Source organism: Poromitra crassiceps (genome assembly GCF_964638095.1).
Source record: "Poromitra crassiceps genome assembly, chromosome: 19".
Classification (NCBI taxonomy): domain Eukaryota; kingdom Metazoa; phylum Chordata; class Actinopteri; order Beryciformes; family Melamphaidae; genus Poromitra; species Poromitra crassiceps.
The window spans coordinates 5057827-5073495 of NC_139646.1; the positions used below are offsets into that span (position 1 = coordinate 5057827).

Sequence of the window (15669 nt, forward strand, 5' to 3'; positions counted from 1 at the left end):
CGAGGCCAAAGCGAGACAAGACTGAAACAAAGTCCTTATCAGAGACAACTCTGTGACCTGGTGGAATGTGTTGACATTGTTACTTCAAATGTCTCTAAACTTGGTGCTGCCTGTGACCTTGAGCAGTCTGACAGCCCAGGCTACACTGATAAATCTGCAGTTGTGTGCGGATTCCTTCCTTTCATTTGGCAAGCAGAAAGACACAGCTTTTCCCTTGCTGTATCTTTGACTTTCAAATGAATCCCATGGCCACTGTGGTTTTGCATAATATACATTTCCCCCTGTTCAAATCAAGCCAAGGGGCGTGACCGAAACCTGCATTTCCAAACCCCACGGGGGGGCCGGGGAGGTCAATGAAATTAAGTGAGGGAATAAAGCCAAGCATGCCTCTGAATTTATCAAGTGAGAGGTTGAGAAAAGGCCAAGAATGATAGTGGATGCTGGTGATAAAGCGCACACACTCACTCTTGCTTCTGCAGATAAGAATGCCTACAATATACTGTAATGTCAGAATGAGTGAAGGAGAGGAGTAGGAGAATGCCTCAATAGAAAAGACCCAGGGGAGTGTTGGCTGAGAGGTGCTGACAGTTAACTGAAACATTTCGAAGAGAAACGGCGAAGGGGAAGATGGTGAGCATTAGTGGCTTAATGAAGAGGAAGACGAGGGAGAACCTATGGGGCGGAGGGGTGATGGGGTGGGTGAATGAAGAGCAGAAGTGGAGTGAGAGAAGAGGTGATGGGGCTGGTGAATGAAGAGCAGAAGTGGAGTGAGAGAAGAGGTGATGGGGCGGGTGAGTGAAGAGCAGAAGTGGAGTGAGAGAAGAGGGGTGATGGGGCTGGTGAATGAAGAGCAGAAGTGGAGTGAGAGAAGAGGGGTGATGGGGCGGGTGAGTGAAGAGCAGAAGTGGAGTGAGAGAAGAGGGTGATGGAGCAGGTGAATGAAGAGCAGAAGTGGAGTGAGAGAAGAGGGGTGATGGGGTGGGTGAATGAAGAGCAGAAGTGGAGTGAGAGAAGAGGGGTGATGGGGCTGGTGAATGAAGAGCAGAAGTGGAGTGAGAGAAGAGGTGATGGGGCGGGTGAGTGAAGAGCAGAAGTGGAGTGAGAGAAGAGGGGTGATGGGGCGGGTGAATGAAGAGCAGAAGTGGAGTGAGAGAAGAGGGGTGATGGAGCGGGTGAGTGAAGAGCAGAAGTGGAGTGAGAGAAGGGGGGTGATGGGGCGGGTGAATGAAGAGCAGAAGTGGAGTGAGAGAAGGGGGGTGATGGAGCGGGTGAATGAAGAGCAGAAGTGGAGTGAGAGAAGAGGGGTGATGGAGCAGGTGAATGAAGAGCAGAAGTGGAGTGAGAGAAGAGGGGTGATGGGGCGGGTGAATGAAGAGCAGAAGTGGAGTGAGAGAAGAGGTGATGGAGCGGGTGAATGAAGAGCAGAAGTGGAGTGAGAGAAGAGGGGTGATGGAGCAGGTGAATGAAGAGCAGAAGTGGAGTGAGAGAAGAGGGGTGATGGGGCTGGTGAATGAAGAGCAGAAGTGGAGTGAGAGAAGAGGGGTGATGGAGCAGGTGAATGAAGAGCAGAAGTGGAGTGAGAGAAGAGGGGTGATGGAGCGGGTGAATGAAGAGCAGAAGTGGAGTGAGAGAAGAGGGGTGATGGAGCGGGTGAATGAAGAGCAGAAGTGGAGTGAGAGAAGGGGGTGATGGAGCCGGTGAATGAAGAGCAGAAGTGGAGTGAGAGAAATTAGGCGTGACTGTACTGTAGTGTGTAGGCACCAATAGAGGGAATGCACCGACGCCACGCCCCCTCCCGAACACGCCCCCTCAGCCGGACTGAGCAGCACTGAGTGTCAAATTTCCAAAACAAACGTGGCTTCTGCCAGGGGTAGTAGCGAAACCACGGTTAATATAAACGATTATCTGCTTAAAATAAAGGCAGTTGGACTCGAATGTGACCCTTACAGCTTGCCAAAGAACCAGTGGTCCATGGACGTAGACATGTGGCCAGGAATAGGGTTTCCTGACATTTATATGTACTTAATATCGACGCCGGGGAAATACACAAACCAAAGCATGAAAGCATACAAGAGCCTGGACGCGTGGTCGTACTTCAAGGCTGGATTTGTTGGCGACATTAAAGTAACGAGGACAGCAATGGATATTCTGGTTGTATGTGGAGAGGTACATATTTATTTTATTACAACTTTTATTAAGAAAAATATAGCATACGCTGTCCCTAGCTTTGTTCATAGTGAACACTATCACTCATGTAACGTTATATCTGTGCAGCTGCAGGTAGAACACAGCCAGAGAATGAATGAGCCCTCATTGAAACCCTGGATAGCTGCAGAGAAGACCGGGCCGTTTCATTAGCTTTCGGCAGCCTGTAAAAAGATACCTCCGACGCCTTGTTGAATCTATTTTTACAGTCAATGGCACAACAGCACTTTACCATTTTCGTTGTTTTCTCGCGGAAGCTGAACGCTAAACACCGTGACCCGGCGGCACCACCTGGCTTGTTTAGACGTTTTGACACTCACTGCAGCTGAGTGGGCGTACCCGCACTGACTGTCGTGTCCGTGACGTCACGTGCATTCCCTCTATACTACTGTAGAGCTGGCACGAGCACAACTGTGGCTTGGGTTGGGACCCGAAACTCGAGAACTGAATCCAAAATGAAGAAGAAGAACTGGACGGGCATTTATCCCATCCAGGCTCCTCCTAACTCCGGGGGGCAGCCAGGAGCAGTGGGCAGCTTTCAGTGTACAGTGCTCGGGGACAATCTTCAAACATTATCATCACTGGTCAGGTGACAATCTTCTGTATGTTCTTTAGTGGGATCCATACCGATGTACGGAGGAAACCCCAGGGGACCATGGGGAGAACATGCAAACTCCACACAGAAAGGCCCTTTTGACGACATAGCCCACCTGGCCAGTGGGCACTGAAGGCACCCTCAGCGCCCACAGCCCGGGCGGGAATCGAAACCCAGGACCTTTTAACTGTGAGGCGACAGCGCTCCACTGCGCCACCGGGCCCCCTGATGAGTAATGACGGGTACCCGTCAAGAAAAGTTTAATTTAGGTTCTGCTTATCGGTTCCTAAACACATTTCACTTGCACTTTCAGTTTACGCTTCCGTGGTGGCGGTCTCGGTTGTGCCATGCACCTTTGGTTTGTAGTCCACCAGTAAAATCAAGAAGTCTGCCTGGCTGCTGCGCCTGTATGCAAGTTTGAATGTCAACAATGTCTTCCTGTCTCCTAAAGCTACACACTGGTGCTGTTTCTGGACTGTCAAACTTACTCTGTCTCTCTTACTCGGTCACTCTGCCCGTCCTTCTGGAGATTGCCTTCCTTTGCCAGCAATTACTGTCACTTGAGGCTTTTAATCCGCACCCTGCATCAATATGACGTGTAAAGGTTTAAAAAAAAAAATCTGGTTTTTGTTTTCTGTGAAATAAGCATGTGACCAAATCGAAATCGAGAATCGATACTAGAGCTGGCACAAGCATAACTGTGGTCAGTGAACGAGGTAGGTGTGTGTGTGTAGGTAGGTGTGTGTGTAGGTACAGTAGGTGTGTGTGTGTCTGTGTGTGTGTGTGTGTGTGTGTGTGTGTGCGTGCGTGCGTGCGTGCATGTGTGTCCATGAACAGTCAAGTGATCCTCTTGTAGAAGCAGAGAACCACAACTCTTGATGTTCTTGGCCTCTTATACAGATCGCAAAAAACCAACAACAGCTGAACAAATGTCAATTTCCCCCAAATTTGCATTTATTGTATATTGAGACATATTGTCTCCACTACAGCTATCAGAAATATGTGCGCTGCCATGCTAAAGTCCACCTTCCCCACCCACCAGTGTTGGGGGTACCTCATTACAAAAGTAACATATTACATGTAATATATTACTTTTAGCAGTAACTCAGTAATATAACTTATTACTTATAGGATTTCAGTAATATTATACCAGTTACTTTGTCAAGTAACTCAAGTTACAAATTGAGTTACATTTTATTAAATCAAAGCACATTTAAAAAAGATGCAATAATTTCCTAATCAAACTGTCTGTTTTTATGCAAATAACCACTATAGAATACAATAACAAAGGAAAAGGATAACATTTAGAATTTTGGGTGGTTTACACCGACTTCAAGGCGGTTGAAATTATTTTTCAGGATGCTGTCGGGGCGGCATTCTGCTGCTGCTGTTGCTTTGGTGAAAGTAATGCAAAAGTAGTAACAAGTTACTCTACACAGAAAGTAATATTGTAATGTAACTCAAATGAAAGTAACTAGTAATATGTAGTATATTACATTTTGAAAGTAACTTGCCCAACACTGCCACCCACACACACTCTTTCAATTCTGCTCTCTCTCTAAAGCCGTTTTCCCACATGCGCTTTGTACCGCTAAATGACCGGAACGTGGTCTAATGCCTTCATGTGGGAAAGTTGTTGTGCCGGTATAAGCGCGACCCCGTCGTTGCGGACATTTCACCAGTTTCGAGCCAGTCAGAAGAGCGGTATGCGCGATAACGGATACAAGTGAGAAACGGGTCCAGTCATTTTCCGCGACACCGGTCCTTCAATCATGGGCGAGGTGTACACACGTTGCTTAATGTTCACTTCCAGCGTGCATCATCTAATCATTCGCGCACATCAAAGCAAACTACTTCCACATTTCGCTTCGTGCATTTGCTTTCTCTACATACATACAAGCGTTGGGCAGCTTGCAAGCCTCTGCCATTCTCGCTGTGTCTGTCCTGTGTGGCTGCTGCGAAGTGCGGAGGACTGAAGAAGGACTGGCCTCTCTCGACCAGAGAGGGGAGGGGGGAAATCGGCTGTGTTTATTACGCTGGCTTGACGCTGCTCTTAAGTCAAACGAGTGTGATTTATTGTGTGACAAGCGAACTTATTTCACCATCAGAGTTTTGCCGACCCCCCAAATAAGCTCCCCCCTCCCCCCGCCCCCCAACATACAGGCAATTTCGCAGCTAGATTCCCACATGCGAGCGTGAAGGTGTGAAGGGAAATTCAGGGAAATGTCCGATATTGACTTACAGGTAATTTTCCGGTACGCATGTGGGAAAACGGCTTAACAGGAATGACACAAAGTCCACTGTGAGCTCCAGAGGTCTTCAGAAGAGTGCAGGAGATGAAGTCATCTTTTAAGAGGGGAAAAGCCATGGTTGGGGGGGGGGGGGCATGCATATACAGCACTACATAGCAACAACTCACATTAGAGTGAGTAAGAGTTGCTACAGTCTTCCTGTTAATGTTGCTGGAGGATGAGGGGGGGGGGGGGATTGGGGATGATGGTAATCATTGGGACATCAAGGCCCTCGCAAAATCGATGCCAGATGACAATAAGCAACTCCATATGTCATTTACACGCACACACACACACACACACACACACACACACATACAGTCACAATCTTACAAACTTGTACACATTGCACAAGCTGCACTCAATTTCACACACACACACACACACACACACACACACACACACACACACACACACACACACTTGCTGACACATTCCCGCTCACATGCACGGTCCGTCTCACGCGGTGGATCTGGCTGTTTTATGGGGCGCGTGAATGTCTCGGGAGGCAGCTTGGCTGTCATTCAGTTCTTGTTACAATCTGTAGCGATCCCTTCCCCCCCCCTGTCTCTCTGCTATTCACCACGCTGCTGAGGGCGAAAACATTCACTCCCTCTTTGATGAATCACTCTCTGGCCTTCTGTTACCTACTCGCTTTTCCTCCGTGGTCGTCTTCGGAGTCACACAATCGTTCCTTTTTCCCCGTCTTCTTCCTGTTCCTTAGGTGAACTTCCGCTTGCTGCAATAAAGCCAAAATTGATACGCCGGATCTCGTCTCCCATCGTGGGTAACTCCCGCAGTGAAGGGCCGTGCCAACGAAATGATTTATGAGCAGTGTATCTGTTTAACCACGATAATACAATGTTGCCGTTCCAGATTCTTCTCCATTGTCGTTTACGTTTAACCCCCTTTGATGACTATTTCTGATACATTTCAAATCTTTTGGTGACCCTTTAATGTGAACGCATACTACATTCTATATCGCTGCTAATGAAAAGGTGCTATCGCCAGGAGCTTTTGGCACCGTACCTCCCTCAACTTATAGGGAAGTACCACTTAAATGTTAGGAAGAATTCTCACGTGCTGTTATTCTTCATTGTCCCCGTGGGGAAATTCATCCTCTGCATTTGACCCATCCTCTACTAGGAACCTTCCTAGAACTATTATAGGAGCAGTGGGCAGCCGCAGTGCAGCGCCCGGGAACCAACTCCAGTTATATTGCCACTTGCCAGTGCCAGCGAGTATTAACCCTAACATACATGTCTTTGAGGAAACCCACCCAAAGACGGGGAGAACATGCAAACTCCACACAGAGAGGACCTGGGATGGACTGGGGCTCGAACCCGGCATCTTCTTGCTGCGAGGCAACACTGCTGTCCTAAAGGCCCATCGCTATTTGTGAACATCAACAGTTCTCTCCCACATCTAGACAATGGAGAGGCAAGAAGACATTAACTTGTGATGAACTTTGAATTGAGCTGTACCTCTGTGAGACATTATAGGTTAATGAATAATACGAATCCTTCTCCCTTGCTACTGTATAATTGCCACAGTATGTCATTCTTTCATAGTGCATTATTATTACCTCCGCCAACACCACCGGTTGTCAGCAGGATATTTCAAAAAGTTATCAACAGATTTGCACGAAACTGATTAACTTTCTATGCCCACTAGCCAAAAGAGGGCGGGGCAATGGCCGTGTCCAATCACAAAAAGGCGCCTAACTTCCAAACGGATTCACGTAATACCATGACATTTTGTAGAAGGTTTGGTCATGGGCCAAGGAACACACCCACTAACGGATTCACGTAACACCACAGCACCTTGTTGAAAGGCTGGCGGAGGTACTATGCGCTGCCGAGTGCCCTCTAGTTTCACATTTAATTGTATTCTCCTTTGGCTGACTAGTCTCTCTGTCCTTATACAGTATATTTGCTTGGTCATTTACCTGTCAAACAAGTGCGGAAGGCGGGGCATGGTCAGCATCCATGTCGTCATGGTGACAGAACAGCCTCAGAGCAGCTGTCCGTGGCGCTGAGAGGAAGTCAGGGAGTGGAGGGGCCTGATAGGATACAACAACTGGAAAGTATGGCTGCTGGAAGACGCGCGTGTGTGTGTGTGTGTGTGTGTGTGTGTGACACACACAAACACACTCAAGTTCAAGTTTATTTCGCCATTTGCATTAAAATTTGCATCAAAATGCATTGGAATTTCTTGTTCACAGGCCACACACAAAATATAAGAGCAGCACACATAGGACAGTACAAAAAAAAGAACAGGGTAAAACATGGGTACAGTCAGCATGTCGGCTCAGTGCAACGGTTGTAAAAGGAATAAAATTAAATAAAAGTAAGCGAAAACAATAAAATCAGATCAGATCAATAAAGTGCAATGTGCCTAAGTGCTATTCCGAGTAGCAAGTCCGCACATTAACACCCGGATACGGGATATAAAAAAAGAATAAAATAGAGTAATAAAAACAACAAAATACTTATAAAGAACAATAATAAAAAAGTGCACTGGTGCTACTCATCATTTATTTAGGAAACGTACTGCCTCTGGGAAGAAGCTGTTTACCAGCCTACTTGTATGAACCTTGTGCTTCGTTGTTCTGTCAGGGCAGCGCTCTCAGCGGTAGCGTCTACCTGAAGGTAGCTGGGTGATGAGACCGTTGCCAGGGTGGCTGGGGTCCCTGATTATTTTCAGGGCCCTGTCACGGCACCTTTCACTATAGATGCCTTTTACTGAAGGCAGATCAGCACCAATGATCCTCTGAGCTGTTCTCACTACTCTGTCAGTAAGAGTACGGTCATCTATGGAACAGCTTCCATACCAAGCCATTATGTTCCCCGTGAGGACGCTCTCAACGGTGGCTCTGTAGAAATTGATCAGTGTCTTGATGGATACACCAGCTTTCTTTAGGCATCTCAGAAAGTATAGACGTTGTTGTGCCTTTTTTTATAATTGGGGCACAATTAAGAGACCATTTAAGGTCCGTAGATATGTGCACTCCTAAGTACTTGAAGCTGTCCACGATTTCAACGTCAGCATCATTTAGATCAGGGATGTCAGAGATACTGCCCGCGGGCCGAACGGGCAGGTTTCATCCGGCCCGCGAGATGTTTTGGAATATAAAAAAAATAAAAATTGGAAATTATTATTATTATTAAATTCGCACCCCATTATCATGAACTACGTGTGGCTAATAAGCAAGCTAAGAGTTCATTCATAAGTTAATTAACCTGCACTACAAGGAAGTATGTCAGTAGGTCATCAGGTGTAAACAAAGCCGCCATGATGCCACGCTGGAATTGAATCGCGCATTCGGCTACCTACCAAAAAACAAAGGAATCAACAAGATGCTGTCGAAAAAGAGAAAGGTTGACACGGAATGCAGGCAGTTTCAAGAGAAATGGAAAGAGCAGTATTTCTTTTGTGAAGTAAATGGGTAAATGAGTCGAATTGATTTTAGTAAAAAAAAAAATCCGGCCCCCATGAGGTCTCAGTTGAACAAATCCGGCCCTCTACCTAATATGAGTCTGACACCCCTGATTTAGATGCACACACACACACACACACAGTGTGTGACACACACACACACACACACACACACACAGTGTGACATGCAACTTGCCCACAAGGGCACCTAATATGGAAAGTGAGTTGTACATGTTGAGCAAACACGCCTGCTGTGGCCCCTCAGGCCTAACCTCCACACGCTCTGTCTATAGTGTAAACAGGAAAGAGCTTTGCACTCTCTTTACTCTGCCCCTCCATTCTCGCCGCATCCACGTCTATCTGGCATTCTTCCCGTCGTCCCCTCCTTATCTTTTTCCCTGCTCTCTCTCTACTCGTTTTCATTATGAGACAATGGCCGTGCGTCTGACGGGCATCTGGAGTTCCATAAACATTATTGCAGCAATCTCAAGTGCAAACAGCCACGGGCCACATCCTCTGTTTGTCACATCTCTTTGTAATGTTGAGGTGAACGTTGTACTGCACACGTTTGATCAGTGTTGGGCAAGTTACTTTCAAAATGTAATATACTACATATTACTAGTTACTTTCATTTGAAAGTAATACGTTACTTTACAATATTACTTTCTGTGTAGAGTAACTCGTTACTTATTACCAGAGATGCTCACAAGTCATTTTTTGCAAGTCTAAGTCAAGTCTCAAGTCGTTGAGCTCAAGTCCAAGTCAAGTCTCAAGTCTTTGAGGAGCAAGTCCAAGTCAAGTCTCAAGTCTTTGAGGAGCAAGTCCAAGTCAAGTCTCAAGTCTCTTATGGATGAGCGTTCTATCATCTGCTACATGCCATCTGGTCTGCTTAGAACACTGCATAGCTAAAACTAAGGAATTCAAAGCATGTACTGTATTATCCTCACTCCTTTATCTATTAGCATACATTATCAGCATTGATTGGATGACATCAGTATAGATTTCCTTAACGTTAATGCACCAAAAAAAATTAAATACAAAATAAAGATTGTTCACAAGTCCCAAAACTCAAGTCCAAGTCAAGTCTCAAGTCTTTGAGGACGAGTCTCAAGTCAAGTCTCAAGTCACTGTGAGTGAGACTTAAGTGCGACTCAAGTCCAAGTCCCAAGTCCAAGTCCCCATCGCTGCTTATTACACTACTTTTGCATTACTTTTACCAAAACAACAGCAGCAGCAGAATGACGTCGCCGCCCCGGGAACCATCCCGAAAAATAATTTCAACCGCCTTGAAGTCGGTGTAAACAAGCCAAAATTCTGAATGTTATTATTTTCCTTTGTTATTGTCATCTATAGTGGTTATTTGCATACAAACAGACAGTTTGATTAGGAAATGATTGTATCTTTTTTTAAATATGTGCTTTGATTTAATCAAATGTAACTTAATTTGTAACTTGAGTTACTTGACAAAGTAACTGGTATAATATTACTGAAATCCTATAAGTAATGAGTTATATTACTGAGTTACTGCTAAAAGTAATATATTACATGTAATATGTTACTTTTGTAATGAGTTACCCCCAACACTGCATTTGATCATATATATTCTGGCTGCATGAGGTGCACTTTTATTGTCAGGAGGACCACAAATAAGGTGAACCGGCCAGGCAGATCAGTTTATTGGCCATTCCATCAAGTCTCCAGTGCTCCAGTCGCAGTCTGAAGCAGTCACTTTGAGTTTTAAGTAATCCGTGCAAGACCAAGTTAAAAAGAATGCCACTAAAACTACAGATTTTACCATATAGATTCATTTTCCACATTGATACCAATAATAACACATTTAAATTGTCTTGTTTGCATACACTCTCTTTTCTGCATGTATGATCTTCATCTAGAAATGTTGTCATTGCATAACTTACGGTAATCCTATCAGTGGTTGTGTTGTAAGAGACATTTATCACAGCTACATCACTTACATATTAGGCTACATAGATAGAGGCTGTGATAAATATATCTTACAACACCAGGGGCGAATTTTCCACTGGGGACAGGGGGGACATGTCCCCCCAACTTTTCAAAACCTTGATTCTGTCCCCCCCACATTTTAAACTGAAAAAATCGTGGGTAAACTGAAAAAATCATGCTTAATACGCTACTGTTTGACCAGCCATCATATTATGGCTGAGAATGTTAATTGAGTTGCTAATTATAAGCTATAGGCTACTCCAAAAGATTGCCACGGATTTCCTCGTCTGTAAAAAGTGACCTCTCCAGACCCTGAATGCATTTCTAATGGCGCTCTGTAAGGAGATCCCCTTTCCAAGCCGTCCCTGAAGGCAGCACTCACAGAGTTTGGCTTTTCTTAAGACTAAATAATGATATCACAACAGTATTGTAACAGCAAATTTAACTTTAATATTATTCAGTTTGTGGAGTTATTTTTCTGTGACAAGTATCATCCAAATGTTAATTTAAAATGAGATATTCCTCTAAATCTGGCTAAAAACATTAAAACTTTTTTGCCAGCCCCTGCCCCTCTAACATTCTCTGCACGTCCCAGCTGCTGTATAAAGGGTTAGGTGAAGAGAGGAAGTGAACATGGTAAGCAGTGAACATGGTTGAATTTAAAATAAAGCACACTAATAATAATAATAATGATAATAATAATACAACCAACGTGATTTCAATATGGCTCTGGCTTTCACATCAGTATTGTTCTATGCCTTGTTCATGTCACCTGCTTTCATATCAGAGCCCTGATGAGTTGGAGGAGGTGGTGCCTAAAAGGCATGTATTTAGTGATGTGTGTAGTTCTTCATAGATCTAGCTAGCCTCTTAATCTTCCCCTCAGAGTGCACCAAATTGATGCATTTTACTTTAAAATGTAAAAAAAAATCTTCCGGGGGGGCATGCCCCCCGCCCCCCCTAGAGGGTCGGCGCTCCACATTTTATTGTGTCCCCCCCCACTTGTGAAACCAGGTATTCGCCCTTGTGCAACACAACCACTGAACAGTTATGCAATGACAACATTGCTAGATGAAGATCATACATGAATTCCCTCATAAGCCATCATTAAAGGAGAATTTAGTTTTTTTTTTAACCTGGACCCATCTCCTGGCAATAATTATGATTTGGCCACTCACCGAGCGATGTCCGCGGCGTTTCTGGGCGTCCTAGCGTTGTTTTGAGATCAAAAGCGTCCAAGTCAGTCGTAAAATGGAGCTGATTTGGGGCCAAGTGTGAGCCTGTCTTTCCTGCATCTAAATAGCTATTTTTATTCCCGTTTTCGCCATCAATCGCCATAATCTGATCCGTCAACATCCACCAGAGTGATATTTCCCCCCAGGCTATTTCCTGGTCTCTCCCAGGGACCAACTTACCTCAAACGTGATCTCGGTCACCAAGTCTCGTGAAGTCCCGCGATACTTTCCTGCCGACTGGTCAACTACAGGTAGGACGCTTTGCGGTGGTGGTTTTAGCGTAACCTATGTGGGGTTTGGCATAACCTTCGTTATTTCGAATCCCACATAGGTTACGCCAAACCCCACATCAATCAGATTATGGTGATTGATGGCGAAAACGGGAATAAAAATAGCTATTTAGATGCAGGAAGACAGGCTCACACTTGGCCCCAAATCAGCTCCATTTTACGACTGACTTGGACGCTATTGCTCTCAAAACAACGCTAGGACGCCCAGAAACGCCGCGGACATCGCTCGGTGAGTGGCCAAATCATAATTATTGCCAGGAGATGGGTCCAGGTTAAAAAAAAAACTAAATTCTCCTTTAAATAGTAGAAAAGTAACGTTAGGACATTCACTTTACTAACATGTTATACATTTAAGTTTAACTTTTTTTAATACTTATTTTTTTGTTAAAAAAAAATCACTTTGATAACAACAGTAAGTAATTACATTACAAATGAGTAATTTGACTTAGTGCAAGTATGCAGTGCAGCGGTCACATGAATAGTAGGGACAAAGCAATGCGGGGGGGGGGGGGTGATAAAGTCTTTGTGGGGGCTTTCGGGTCTCAAAGAGGCGGATGGCAGTTGGGTAGAAACTGTCGCTGTGACGAGCTGTTCTGGTAGTGCCAGACATTAATTAGTCTTCTGTCTTCTCTTCTTATTGCTTTTGTGTGTTTCTGTTATTTTATGCTATGTTTCATATTTATCACGTGTTGCTTTTTTGATTTAGATAATAAACATCTTGAATCTTCTGCCAAGGGGGTGGGAATGCACTGGTCGGCCATGATCTTCCGAGACCGCTGCAGCGTCCTGGCAGTGTGTAGGTCCTGAAGGGATGGCAGGCTGCATCCGACCACCTTTTCAGCATGGTGGATGATGCATTGCAGAGATGTCCTTGAGGGCAGCAGCAGCAGCATACCAGATGGTGATAGAGGAGGTGAGGATGGACTTGACGGTGGAGGTGTAGAAGAGTACCAATGCTACCTTTGAACTTCCTTATCCACAGAAGAAATATCCTAGCTGTCTTCTTGGTGAGAGCTCTGATGTTCATCTACCATGTGAGGTCCTGGCTGCTGATGATTGAACCCAGGAAGCGAAAGGACTCCACAGTGTTGACTGGGGGAGTCACCCAGGGAGATGAAGGAAGGTGGAGCTGCATTTTGGTCTGAGTGAAATGTTATAATCCTCTACGGATTCTAAATATAGCTGAATCGCTTGGTTTGACGAAGTGAAACTATTTTATACGCATTTTACTAAACTAGGAATCGAGCGTGCACACTCTTATGCTCTAAGACTGACTGATGATGCACCCGATCTACTGTGAATCACCTCATTGAATGAGGTGATTCACAGTAGATCGGGTGGATGATAAGACATCATCAGTCTTATGTATGCCATTGCCTATGACATCATCAGTGGGACACATATTGAAACAGAGAACAGAGACAATGACAAGTGGGCAACACTTGTCATGTTATAATAAAGATGTTGATGGGAAATGAATGGCAGATGAAATCCCCTAGGTTCGTATGCTGAACACGGAAGAGTGGGTGTGACTTTGGCACTTTGGGCGAACTTTTACAATTCATCACTTTGCTGAGGAGGAGTAAGCCCCCTGTTAACTCCCTCAAGGACCCCTGGTGGTACCCGGACCCCACGTTGACAACCGCTGCGTCCTCGCTGCTTCCCTCCTCGCGTCACTTAATAATTCATTCAACCTGGGCCTCGCTCGCTCCTAAACCAACACAAATACAAATCATGCCAACCCGCGTGAATCATACAACCCCTTCTCTGTCAATCACTCCTTAGCTCCCCTCTCTGATTGGTTGTTTCGCATCACAGGCATCCAATGGGGGGGCCGGTGGGGGCGGGTTAGCCCGGGTAAGGGGCGGGTACCGGGCGCTCAGGTTGAGAGTCGGCGCTACGAAAACCTCCACAGTCCCATTGTGATAGTGGAGAACCAGCAGCCTGCCAGCCGCACCCTTTCTGCCCGGGGCGTACAGCACAGCACAGGTATTACCGCTGAAAACAGCCAACCCAAAGTCCAAAACACAGGTAGTGGAAGACGGCGGAGTTTTGCCTTTTTGGAGGGAACGAACCAGAAAGAAGAAAGAAACACACATCTGGAATGAAGCTCCGGTAGAAAAACAGTAAGCGCACGTTTCTTCTTGTGCTGTTGTACCTTTTCACCTCTATTGTTCAGTGTGGGTGTTGTAGAAGTTGCGTAGGACTAGTAGGTGAGCATAGGTGCTACAGAAACACACCTATAATAACTCGACAAGGCCTCAAATCTGGATTTACTTGATAAACGAGTTCAAAAGAAGAAACACATAAGAGTCCCCCCCTGTACATTTCTATAGCGCTACACATAATGAGAGGCAACGCGGACTTTTGAAATACTTGTCTGATAGAATGGAGAGAAGTTGTCGCCTTGCTGTCTGTCTGTGTGCTGTGTTTAGACCTGTGGCATCTGATCTGATCTGTCTCAAGAGAGTTCATTATCCACAAGGCTGTGAATGAGACCCTGCCCTTTGTTAAGTTAGCCCATTGTGTAGACTCAAGCAGTAGGCATTATTACATGGGAAAAAACCCTAAAGATGTTAAAAATATATATCTTTCTAATTGTTTTTTTTATCTTGATCTCTTGTCCGTTTTTGAGTCCGTTACAGTCAGCTACATGTGCAGATTGTGCACTTGGCCTAGCCCTTATTTACCCTCAGGCTCTTTCTATGTTCGTCTCAGGACTTCACTGTAGTAAGAGCCCTCTCATGGACCATAGGATTTTCGTTAGACAATCTGTGTTGGGCATTAAACTCACCTTGAAGTCACAGGTAGTAGGGGTCGGGTGGGGCAAACTAATTATATCGGAAGTCAGTGGCCGCTGGTGCATTTTTGTCCAGGGAGGGCTATACCAAATGTAGGCCTGGACAATGGGGTTGAAATCAATATGATAATCATAAGGATTATTCTCAATATCAATATGTTTCACGTATGCAAAAATCAGTGTTCATCTCATTGAACTGAATGGTGATGTCAAACAAACCTTATATTTTCAAATAATATTCCTGCCATACCTCATTTGATCAGTTTTTAAGTAACATTTGCTTGTCATCATCAATTTAGACAGCAGAAATGTCGCTATTAAAATAACTTCATATCATCACGATGATTCCACTGAAAGACAACAATAATAGGCTATTGAAGTATCGTCCACTCCAGCCCTAAATCAAGCAAGTAGTAACGGACGTTACTAGCTACTAGAAACTAGTGTATTTTCTTCCTCTGTCTGTAGCCTGTTGTTTAATGGCGAGCTCAGGGTGATCCGGTCCAAGCTCTTCCACTCGATGCTTCTCCTGTAAAGTCCGTCTCTCAAACGGCGTCGTTTTGAGTGACTTCACAGAATTTTCTTTCTCCATTCTTGCAAAACGTCTTTTGTGTTTTATGGCAGTTGAAAACAAACTTCTTTGCTTCGCGCGCGTGCTGCAAAGCCGTCGGCGTGGGACTGCTACTAGTGTTTATATATACTGCGTCGCTACCCTATGGTCGCTACCCATCTACGTAGCCTAGCCTACGTCACGACACTCACTCTACCTGACCCCACCTCCACCTGGTCGCTAGATACGTGCGCCCAGATCCCACCCAAATCCCTTTGTTTTTGAGAGTGAACAGTGCATGTG

General features: G+C 45.1%; 1 protein-coding gene across 2 annotated transcripts in view; it reads left to right on the forward strand.

Moving 5' to 3' along the window:
- Positions 1-13954: 13954 nt before the first annotated feature.
- The window catches only part of lpar2b (lysophosphatidic acid receptor 2b), a 24074-nt gene continuing 22359 nt past the window's right edge, over positions 13955-15669 (forward strand). For both annotated transcript variants that reach the window (XM_083655947.1, XM_083655946.1), the window contains exon 1: positions 13955-14142. The gene's annotated coding sequence lies outside the window, so the exon portion shown is untranslated. The remainder of the gene's footprint in view (positions 14143-15669) is intronic.